Source organism: Nuphar pumila, chromosome 13 (genome assembly GCF_984573655.1).
Source record: "Nuphar pumila chromosome 13, dmNupPumi1.hap1.1, whole genome shotgun sequence".
Lineage (NCBI taxonomy): Eukaryota > Viridiplantae > Streptophyta > Magnoliopsida > Nymphaeales > Nymphaeaceae > Nuphar > Nuphar pumila.
The window spans coordinates 95774494-95787494 of NC_143261.1; positions in this window are offsets into that span (position 1 = coordinate 95774494).

Genomic DNA, 13001 nt, shown 5'->3' on the forward strand with positions numbered 1-13001 from the left:
TCAAATTATAGAAGGAAGCGTTTCCAAATGAAGAAGCGGACGAAGGCGAAAGGATGGAAGGTGATCAGTCAACAGGTCGGGTTTGGTTTAGACTCCACTAAGGTGAAATCAGACCCAAACCTGACTTGATATGATGATACCGGGTCCAAACCCGAGTCTAATCGGACCCACCATAAAAAAAACCATACCGATATCCTATAAAAAGATTACATGAACCAGACTCTGACCATATCCTATAAAATAATATGTTTTTCTTTTTTACATTGAAAATTTGAGGAACTCAGGTCGGATTCGAGTCTGGTATGAAATTTCACAAATCATACCCTGAATCATATATTAATCGTCCGACCTTAATTCTAATCAGGCCTTCTTATTTATCACTAAACCCTGACCCTATAGGGTTTGGTACGGGTTGGGTCTGGGTCAAAACCTGACTTATTGACACCCCCAACCGAGCACGACTAATTTTGGTCTCCCAAATTTTGGGAATGATTGGGTTCCAGAAAGAGTTCAGGTGATATGTGAAACTTAAAAACACATTTTTTTTTAGAGCGGATCCTGTCAAACCCTAATCTCACCCAGCTTTTGTACAATGAATGGTAAGGATGAAGGTCATGGATGGACGGCAGTGATTTCTTCTTTTTTTTTAAAGAGATGTCAGTGGTTTTTTTTTTCTATGATGCAGAACCCTTGCCGAAGCGAGAAAAACCCTAGGTAAGGCACCATGATCACCCTGCATTAAGTGGCCCACCTCTGAAAGCTATGCAAACACCTGTGTGTACGAGTGGAGTTTGATTCAATTGTGATTTCAACAACAACAACTACGCCTTCATCCCAAAACAATTGGGGTCGGCGATATGAACCAAAAAAAAAATCATTCTTGGTCTTCCACATGAATCCTTCCCCTCAAATCATTTCTATCCAATGCCATGTCCTTGGTGAGGTTCAAAACATTCATATCCTTTCCTATCATCTTCATCCAAGTCTTCTTAGGCCTACCCCGATCTCTTTTAACTAATATATTTTCTCATTTCTCCATCCTTCTAACTGGAGCATCATTAGGCCTTCGCCAAATATGTCCAAACCACCATAAACGATTCTCTCTCATCTTATTTTCAATGGATGCAACACCTACCTTCTTACATATCTCCTCGTTTTGAATCTTATCTTTTATTGTATTTCCACACATCCATCTAAGCATACACATCTCAGCTACACTCATTTTTTGAATATGATGTCTCTTGGCAGCCCAACATTCTGTATCATATAGTAAAGCAGGCCTAATTGTCGTCTTATAAAACTTTCCCTTCAACCGCAATGGCATTCTACGATCGCACAACACTCCAGTTGCACTTTTTCATCATCCACCCAACATTTATCCTATGATTTACACCTCCATCAATTTCTCCATACTTCTGAATGATAGATTTCAAATATTTGAAACAGTCATCCACCAGTATTTCTTGCTCACCAGGCTTCACTGCACTCCCATCACTACTTCGTTGCTTATTAAACCGACATTCCATATATTCTGTCTTACTCTTACTCAACTTAAAACCTCTTGCTTCCAATGTTTGTCTCCATAATTCTAACTTAGCATTAACCCCAGCTCTAGACTTATTAATCAAAACAATATCATCAACAAACAACATACACCACGACACATTTTCTTAAATTGATCTCGAAAACTCATCTATCACTATAGCAAATAGGAAAGGGCTTAATGTGAATCCTTGATGTAACCCAACCGTTATAGGAAAATTGGTTGTCACCCCTCCACAAGTGCGGACATTGGTTACTACTCCATCGTACATATCTTTAATTATACTAATGTACTTGAGAGAAACATCTTTCTTCATCATTGTCCACCAGAGAACATCCCTAGGTACTCTATCATATGCCTTCTCCAAATCAATAAAAACCATATGCAAATCTTTGTTCCTCTCTCTATATCTCTCAATAAGTTGTCTAAGAAGATGTATAGCTTTCATAGTTGATCTTCTAGGCATAAAACCAAATTGATTCTCCGATATCATGACAACCTTCCTCAACCTATACTCAATCACCTTTTCTCAAAGTTTCATAGTATGACTCATGAGTTTTATACCACGATAGTTTGTGCAATCTTTATATCACCCTTATTCTTATATAGAGGCACCAAAGTACTCTTCCTCCACTCATTAGGCATCTTATTTGTCCGCCAAATCTTGTTAAAAAGTTTTGTCAACTATTATAAACCTTTCTCACCCAAGCATTTCCAAGCCTCGATAGGTATACCATTTGGGCCAATTGCCCTTCTTGATTTCATTTTCTTCAAAGCCTTTGCAATTTCTTTCTTTTGAATCTTGTGCATGAAGTCACGATTCATCTCATGAAAAGGAATGGAGAAGTTTTCAAGATCCTGAGCATGACTTTCATTAAATAACTTATCAAAATAATATTTTCATCTCTCCTTAATCTCCTCATCTTTGACTAAAACCCTTTGTGTTTCATCTTCGATGCATCTAACCATACCCAGATCCCTTGATTTCCTATATCTCATCTTTGCAAGCCTATAAATATCCTTGTCGCCCTCTTTAGTATCCAACTTATCATAAACCTCCTTATATGTCTTATCTCTTGCGTTTCAAACTACTTTTTTAGCTTTCTTCTTTGCTATCATGTACTTCTCCAAATTCTCATTATCACGACTCTTAGATTTCTATAACACTCTCTTTTAACCTTAATAGCTAATTTGACATCCTCGCTCCACCATGATGTATCCTTACCTAACGATGCACCGCCTTTAGACTCGCCTAATACCTCCTTAGCAAACTTTCTTATGCCACCTGCTATCTTATTCCACATTGATTTTGAATCCTCCTCGAGATACCAATCAGTTTCCTTAACTACCTGCTCTACAAAGATTTCTTGTTTAACTCCTTTTAGTGCCCACCACTTAATTCTAGGATCTATCCTATGTCTATCCCTTTTGCGGCATTTTCTAATTCTAAGATCTAAAATTAAGACTCTATATTTTGTAGCTACACTTTCTTCCGGTATAACCTTATAATCAATGCAACAACCCCTATCTCTCATTCTAAGTAGGAAAAATCTATCTGACTCGTATTAACCCCACTTTTAAATGTTACTACGTGAGACTCTCTCTTCCTAAACCAAGTGTTTGCTAAAATCATATCATAGGACAAACCAAAATCTAAAATCCTTTCTCCACTTTTGTTTCTTTCTCCTATACCATAGCCTCCATGGATACTCTCAAATCCATCCCTACTAATGCCTAAATGTCCATTAAGGTCACCGTCAATGAAAAGCTTTTCTCCATAAGATATCCCTTGTACTATTCCATCTAAATCTTCCCAAAATTGACACTTAATGGAATCATCTAAACCTACTTGAGGTGCATAAACACTAAAAAAAAATAATGTGTTTTGACATATCACCTTGTATGAACCCTCCTCATAAACAATCTAGCTCGTATGTTGACAGGCCCGCCACTGGCCTTTAACAGAGTTTTTAATGGGTTTGAGTCTTACAACCAGCCTGTGACAGGATCTATTGACCTGATGAAATAAGTCACGTGGGTCGAGTAGATCTCTCTCTCAAACATAGTTGCAGGCATTTTGTGCTTAATTTGAATATATAGATATATTTGTCATTGCTTGTTTACTAAAAAAAAACATGTTTTGATTTGAACTAATTTAATGAATAAACTTGAAACTTTTATTTAAAGAAATTTGATGCTTGATTGTAGGTAACTAAACTCTGATGAAGAATCTTTCCTTAATCTTAGCTAACAATAGATAAGGAAGATGTTACAAGAATTTATAAATATAAGATAACCTAATCTACACTAAAGGTAAGTAAAAAAGTATGAATCAAATCTAATTTATAGCACATGATTTATAATTTACACCAGCATTGCTAATACGCCCTCTCAAGTTAGAGCATATGGATCAAACTTGGTCTTCAAAATGGAAAGTTGTTTGGTGTGTAATGCCTTTGTGAAGTTGTACATGGGGATGAATTGTGTACGGATTAATCCACTTTGAATTTTTCTCTCGTATAAGATGACAATCGATTTCGATGTATTTTGTGCACTCATGATAAACTGGATTAGCAGTAATATAAACCGCAAATTGATTGTTATAAAAGAATCATTGGATGAGGGATCTCAAAATTTGTCAACAAATATTTGACCCAAGTGAGTTCACAAGTTGCTAAGGCCGTAAAATGGCACTTGGTTTTTGTAGATGATCGAGAGATAGCTGACTGTTACTTTGATTTTCAAGATATCGGACTCATGCCAATCATAATGCAATACCCAAAAGTAGATCTACGGGTCATTGAGCAAGAAGCTCAATCTAAATCACAATAATCAAGAACATTCAACAGACTGGATGAATTCATTAGAATTCTTTAGCCAAGAGTACCTTTGAGATATCACAAAATTTGGAGAGCTACATTCATATGAGTGTGCGATTAACTTAGGAATTGGCTTAGAATGTGTATTGCATATAGGATATCAAGGTGTGTGATGGTGAGATATATCATTCGACCAATCAGTCGTCGATAGGTGCTTGAATCTTCTAAAATAGATTCATCTTCATTATTAAACTTTGAATTTTGCTCCATGGAAAAACTACATGGCCTCGATCTCAGATATTTCATGTCTTCTATTATATCCAATGTATACTTTTGTCGGGACAAAAATATCCCTTGCTTTGATCAAGTCATTTCAATACTCAGAAAATATTTTAGATTGCCGAGATCTTTGAGGCAAAACTTCTTGTTGAAATTCCTTTTAAGGTCACTGGCCTGAGCAAGATCATCTCCTGCTATGATTATTTCATCAATATATACCAATATAAACATTTGGCTATCATTCCTTATACGTGAGAATAAAGAGTAATCAGCCTTGGATTGAACAAATCCAATGTCCCTTAAATAAGATGAGAGCTTTGCAAACCAATTCCTTGAAGATTGTTTGAGTCTATAGAGAGACTTATTTAGGCGGCAAACTTGGTGCGTCTCTTAACTGGAAAATCTAGGGGGTAAGTGCATGTATACTTCATCTAGATCACCATGAAAAAATGTATTATTGACATCAATTTGAAATAAATGCCAATTACGTATAGAAGTAATGGCAAGTAGGCATCGAACTGTGACCATCTTGGCCACTGGAGCATATGTCTCATTGTAATCAAGGCCTTCGATTTAAGTGTACCCTTTAGCGATCAGGCATGCCTTATAACTTTTGATGAAACTATTAGATCTATATTTAACTTTATAAACCCATTTGCAACCTACGAGATGTCTATCTTCAGGTAAATCTTTCACTGTCCAAGTATTGTTCTACTCAAGTGTTCGTATTTCAGCAGCCATGGCATCATGCCAATGTTGTTGTTTCATGGTTTGCACAAATGTTTTCGGTTTGAGATTTTGAGTGATGGTCACTAAGAAAATTCTATATAAAGAAGAAAAGTTGTGATATGTAAGATAATGGCTAAGATGATGGTTGGTACTTGGAGTCACGTCACATGATTCATCTGATTGGAGTATGGGGGCTACAGAGTAATACATGAAATCCTTGAGGTACGATAATGATTGGCGAGAATGATCAGATCTTTTGATTTGAGACATCTCTTGGGTGCATTATCCAGGCTAATTGGTGACATGATTGGATGGATTGTCTGAACATATCTGATTTCTTGTATATGTTATTCTATTCACTGTTCTTCAGGAACCCATCGTACACTCTCCTCTTTATGCCAAATATAGTAGATGATGCTATCATTGGATGGCCGATCCGTAGTGGATGGTCAATCCGTAGTGGACGGCCAAACGTGTGGACAACCGAACTTGGTAGATGGCCAAACATGTATTTTTCAAAAATGCATGACTCTGCAAACAATGACCAGCGGACGACATTGTCACTAGACGATCAATCCGTATCGGATGGCCAAACATGCGAATGACCAAACATGAATTTTTGCAGACACGTGAGTCGGCAAACTAGAATCCACAAATGGCACTGTCAGAGGACAACGATGTCAGCAGACGACAAAATAGATTTTTTTGCAAAAACATGGTTATGTGAACAACAACTAGCGAACGACGTTGTCAGATGATTAAAGTCCAGCGAAAGGTAAAACAGAGATTGTCATTTGACAAAGACAGAAAATTGAAAAACAAAATTTTTAGGGTTTTCTCGAAATACAAATCTAGCTATAAAAGATTAAGAAAAATTACGATGTCCCATCGTGATCACCAAAAATTGTTGATGATTAAATTTTGTACATAAGAGAATGGGACTTACTTGGATTAGCGTGTGATCCTTCTTTAAAAATGTAGGAGACACAGTTACAAGCTTTGACTGTCCTTTGCCTTGCAGAAAGGTAAAGATGAAACATGTTTTGTCACTCTTTATAGCTTGAATCACTCTATCATGGAAAATCGTGTATAAGCACTTAATTCAAAAAATAAATAGGATTGAAATAAACATATTAAGGATCTGGAAAAAATACCTTTTTGAACACAGGGGTTTGTTTGGTCATTTAGGCTTGTTCATTTCTATTTGTAGATGTAAGCATGTTCTTCAATGGCTTGGACAAGGTGTTGGCAGGATTGAATAAGCTTGATCTTGTAGAGCCAGCACGTAGGTAAGATTTCTCAATTTTTAGATCCTTCCAAAGTATATGGGTAAGTCTTTATTTATAATGTTTAGAGTGCTTATCTGAAAGAGTTCTCTCGTACAAGGATTCGTCTGAAATAAAGTCCTTCCATCCTGAAAAAAGTACCAGAGCAATTGGATTTGGATAGAGATAAGCTTGAGACTTATCTGTAAGTTCGACACGGCGGTCAGTGTTCGGGTTGTACCATCCCCTAACGCACGACACTCCTGTTCTATTGTTAGCACCAGACAACCAAGCCAATTTTGCCTTCCAGTGATGGACGACTAAACTAGTCTTGTTGTCCAATGGCAATTTGGTACCTGCATACTTGGAAAACGCCAGTGTTTGAGCATCATAAAAATTTTGGTATCTACGTCTTGTCATATTGCTCTCGAGTAAGTTTGGGATCAGAAGGACTAGACGTTGGCTTTTTAGGTTCAGTTGTAGTGTGACAAACATTGGCATTAGCTTGACTGTTGAAGAGAGCATTGAAAGAACCTCTTGATCGGTTGGGAAACCCATGAAGATAATAACATTTTGCCTTGATGTGACCTAGGTGCCACAATGTTCACATTTTGGTCTGGTGCATGTATGGGCTATCTTTGATGTGTCAGCTTTGATAGGCTGATTGCTTCGATCGATGGTCGTGGCAATTGGTTCATGAGCTGGTGTGAGATGAAGGTCATGTTGTTGTTCTTCTTGAATGATCAAAGCATAGGCCCTAGATATGCTTGGTAATAGAGTCATGAGAAGTAATTGACTCGAGATGACACTCAAGTTATCATTGAGACTCATTAAAAATTGAATGAGCCTCTCTTGTTGTTAGAGCTCTTGAATAATTTTCTTGGCCCCGCATAAGCAAGGCGGGATCTTAATGTATGTAAACATTTCGTCTTATAATCCCCTTAATTTTGGTGAAGAACGTTGTTATTGAAGATTGTCTTTGCTTGAGATTGATTATCTTTTGTTGAATCTGATATATTTTGGAGGCATTTGATTGAGAGAATCTCTGCCCAAACCTCAGTTGCAGTCTCGACATAGATTATGCTTGTTGCCAGGTCTTTGTGAATGGAGTTGAGTAACCATGATAGTACCATATTGTTGCTTCATTCTTACATAGCAACATTCGGTGATGATGAGTCAGGTTTCGTGATCGATTCATCGATGAAACCCAATTTGTTCTTGGCACTTAGTGCCATGACCATTGCTATACTCCACATTGAGTAGTTGTCTCCAATAAATTGTTGAGACACCAGGGATATCCCCAGGTTATCCGAATGATGGAGGAAAAACAAATTTGTTGTTCACTCTTGTATGTTCTCAGATGAGTTGGCACAACTCTTGATGTTGTTCGAAGCCATTGAGGACAACTTTGAGACATTGGGCAGTGAGTCGATCTCACCTGACTACTACTTGGATCGATAGGATCTCAATCCTTATGACAAACAATGGGGCGATTGATGGGCACCAATGAATTCGAAGTTGACACAGTGAAGAACACAATTCATCAAAAAATCAGGCTAGATCAGGGCCCAACTTTGATACCATGAAAGAAATTCGATGCTTTTGAATTTCTGATTATGCTTATCCTTTTACACAAAAACTTAATACATAAATACATCAGTTGACCTTTTATCTTGGTTGATCTCTTTTCCTTATTATAGGTAATTAATTCCATAACTGATAGAGAATCTTCCCATATAATCCTAGCTAACAACAGATAAAGAAGATTTATAAGGATTTACAAATATAAGAAACCTGATCTACAAGTAAGTAAAAAGGTAAGAATCTAATTTACAACACGAATTACAATTTACAACAGCATTGCTAATATTTATCTTCAGTTTTTTTTTTTTTTTATGAAAGGCAAACAGGGGTTAGGCGGATCTCTACCGAATCAACAGCCGCCCCATGTGGCAGAGGGATTTGATCCTGGGCCTTCAGCTTGACAGAGGACCCCACTAACAACATGAGATAGCAGCTCCGTGGTATTTATCTTCAGGTTTTAGTGCAATATGAGTTGTTGATTTTTTCACGTATCCAAAGACCACATGTTTTATCACCAGGTTTTAGTGCTATATGAGTTGTTGATTTTTTCACCTCTAGAGAGCACATCTGAGTGTCAGAAATGCTTAATCTAATGCAATATTTTATTGAGTAAATGATAATCACATTTATATGTCCAAACTAAAAATAAATACATGCAGTTTTTTTTTTAAGGACCCAACAAGAGTCCTCTCTCTCAAAGAACTGTCCAACCAAAGAAAACTAAAAACCTTCTAAACCACTTTTAAAATCATAATTAAAAGCATTTTTTTTTTGGTAAATCCAACCACACAGGAAAACCTCGGGTGGGGCCCATGACCACACCTCTAAAAGCTATGGACACACCCGTGCACCATGATCTTAACTCGCTAATGTCTCATCAGCAATTCTTACACACAGTATACTCGTGACTTTCCTGGTGTATATGTCAGTGGGGAGAGGGATAGAGGGTGAAAATGGGAGGGCATTTGGCAAACCAAATCCCTTTTCATATTAGGATTTCAACTATATGCTTGCAAGGATATTGTTGTGAAATCTACTCCCCTCCAAGGGTGTCACTGGCCCGGGCCGTACCGAACCTTATAGGATCTGGGTATGGTGACAAATAAGAAGACCCAATTAAGACCTGAGTCCGGATCCCAAAGGTCCGATTAATACATGGATCCGGGTATAGTTTGTGAAATTTTATACCAGACCCAGGCCCAACCCGAGTTTAAATTAAGACTTGCAAATTTTCAATATAAAAATAATAAAAAATAGTATTTTACCAGTTATGGCTCACGAAGTTCTTATCGGGTTCGGGTATGGTTTCTCTTATGATGGGTCCGATTAGGCCCAAGTCCGAACCCGATATCATACCCGAAAACTGGAGCCAGGTCTGGTTCTACCTGAGTCCGAACCAAACCCGACCCGTTGACACCCCTACACCCATTGCTTCCTATCCATCGCCCTTCCAATCTTCCCTTCTAGATTTAAGAAGCACCACTTGTTCTCTCACGATTTTTGTCCCAAAACAGTGGGACCCACTGGTGAATGGAAAAAGTTACGAGGGGAAACATTTTGTTTTCCTCACTCTCTGCCCATGCATTCTAATGTGCATCCTATACGCCATGTTTGACTGCAAGTTTTGAAAGATAGAAAAACTTTTTCTTAACAGGTAGGACCTACCATTTCTCTATGTTTCTAGCAGACGTACATGTCAAAAAATTTAACCCAACTCTTTTTGTAAGTTTTGACCTGATTTTATGGGAAAAAAGTCTGATTTTGTTTACCCTTAAAAACTTTATTCTACTTGTTTTTCTTCAAAAAACTCCAAGGTGTAGACCTAACCCTAAATTTCCCATGGTCAAGCTCCTGCAAGCGGATTGAAAGGTCTTCAATCTGTTTGATAGTCCACAGTTGTGAGAGGAACTGAGGCTTTGTACTTGGGCAGTTCGAACTAGGCAATTGAACACATTTCATTATTTGAGCCATGCATGGGACAACTTGGCTTGGCTCGTATGCTGTAAGAGCTGACCACCTGGTCAAAGGCCCTATCAGATCCTCAAGTTTTGACCCTGTCCCATATCAATAGGCCTTGCACACTGGCCATCCATGTACACCACAGTTACGGGAAGTGCCTAAAGGGAAAGTGCCGAAGAGGAAGAAGTGTGAGACAAATGATAAGCTTGGTTGCAGCTTTGATGGAAATTGAATCCTCAATTCATGAGAAAACTCTTCCTATGTTAGGCAATTCCTACTGAAAGTATGCTAGGAATGCAGGAACAATAGGAAATCAAGAAAAGTAATGCATAAACTCAAGAAAAAAGTAATAATTTCATTCATCCACTCTACCATCTATAGAAATCTGTCATCTATAAATAGATAAGATTCTTTAATTCTAATTCAAATAAACTACCTAATCCGCCTCTTAAAATATAAATTTATCCTAATGTAATAAAATCTGGATATTGAATCTAACACGTAAATTCAATATCCATTACAAATGACACATGCAAAATGATCCAAATGATAAAAAAAAGTTTAAAATATAAATTGGATACAAATGGATCCTTATGAGCTTAGGTCTTCTTCTATAATCTCTTGCATCACACTTGTTTCACAAATCATTTTTCTATTGCTTCTCCTTACTTTCCCCTTTGCATTCCACTTGATTCTTATTGCTTCTCACTTACACTCCCTTTATTGTTTGTGTTTTTCATGTTGATATTTATTATTATTTTTTTTGCACTTCCCACTCACTTCCTCTTTATTGTTTATTTTTTTTCATGTTGATATTTATTATTTTTCTACAATTTACTGATTATTCCAGACAGCAGGTGATCTTGGCATATGCTTGAATTAAAGGCTTTAAATTTGTGCGAGACTTTACATCGTCATGGGCTGCCTTAGAATCAGTCGTCTTCGCAGCTTGTGGCAATGGGACAATGGGATCAATTTACTATTTACTATTTATTATTTTTAGTTTCCCACTCGCTTCTCACTCGCTTCTTCCACTTTCATCTCATTTTAAACATTTTTACTTTTTCTCTTCTCACACTTCCGCAATTGCTTAAAAAAGAATTCCAGTTCACATTTCATACTACTTTTTTAACACTGGCTTCTCTGCTTTCCCTTCATGCATTGATGCTCATGTCCATTTCATAGTCTAGTCAGGACAGCCTGACCTGTGTTTATTTTTCAACACACTTGACCTGCTCATTTACTTTTTTTGAAAGGCAAGCTGGGGTTAGGTGGACCCCTACCATAACAACAGCTGCCCCATGTGGCAGAGGGATTCGATCCTGGGCCTTCAGCTTGACACAGGACCCCGCTTACCACATGGGATACCACCTCGGTGGTCGCTTGACTTGGTCATTGCTGAACATAGGCCACTCAAGTCTTGTCTATGACTCAAAAAACTTACCAAATCTTAGGTGTTATAGACTCATAATTTTAGCCCAGCCCTAATGCATTTGGGAGTAGGGGTGGCAATTTCTGACACGACCCGCCAACCCGACCCGCCAACCCGCCTCTTAGGTGGGTTCGGGTTGGGCTTAAGCCAACCCGTTTAATAAACGGGTCGACCCGTGTAACCCGTTTATTAAACAGGTCGGGTTCGGGTTGGGGGTATGCCAACCCGGCTGACCCGTTTAATAAACGGGTTAGGCGGGTGGGTCAACCCGCCAACCCGACCTGTCAACCCGCCAACCCGTCTGCCCGACCCGTCAACCCGCCAACCTGCCTACCTGCCAACCCGACCCGTCAACCCGACCCGCCAACCTGCCTACCTGCCAACCCGATCCGTCAACCCGCCAACCCGACCCGCGAACCTGAAAACCCATTTACCCGACCCAACCCATTTATTAAATGGGTTGGCGGGTCGTGTCGGGTTACCCGTTTATTAAACGGGTCGGGTTCATGTTTGCCACAGCCGACCCGTTTAATAAACGGGTCGGGTTCGGGTTGAGGTATGCTGACACGCCAACCCGCCAACCCGACCCGCCAACCCAACCCGATTGCCACCCCTATTTGGGAGTGAGGAGATGGCAGACCGCTATTTTTTTTTTTCTAAAGCTAGATTCCCGAATGCCATTCATCATTAAGATGAACGGCATCCCAAAACCCTCTCAAAACTCTCGTTAATTTGAACCAATCTGGACCATTCATTTTAGAGCCGCTGATGTGATGGATGGACGGAGTGGACAGCATCGATGACTTTGTGTGACCTGTCAACTTGAAGAGCATTTAATTTGGTGATTTTTAGAGTCATTCATCTTGATGATGGACGGCATCGAGTGTTTTAGACATGATCCGGACTCACTGAGATGTGGACAAGATGGGTCTCAGGTTCGCAGTTGGCCAGCATAAATGTGCCAAACATTTACGGCGAAAGCATTAATTTCTGTTGGAGCTGGCCGTACAGTGCAAAAGGATCAGTTCTTTTTTTTCTAATTACAAAAACAAGGGATCATTCGAGATGGGATCTAGGCATCAAGTCATCCATATACCATCATAACCTATGGTCACACCAAACCTAGGATCTCATTGTTGCAACTTGTTTCAAGTAAATCTGACTCGGGCGTAGACAGATTTATGTATGGTCGGTTTGATAGACTTCCACCTTTGGATCGTGTTTTTTGAATTAAAAAAAATGATGTTTTAAAAGCATTAAATGTTGGTGTCATACAACCATTGATTTTTTGAATTACTTGAAAATCATGCACAGGTCTGATTCCGGTGATTCAAATGCTGATCTTCACTAAAAAGATCGCTTCTAGGGAGTCGGATTTTATCAAAACAAGT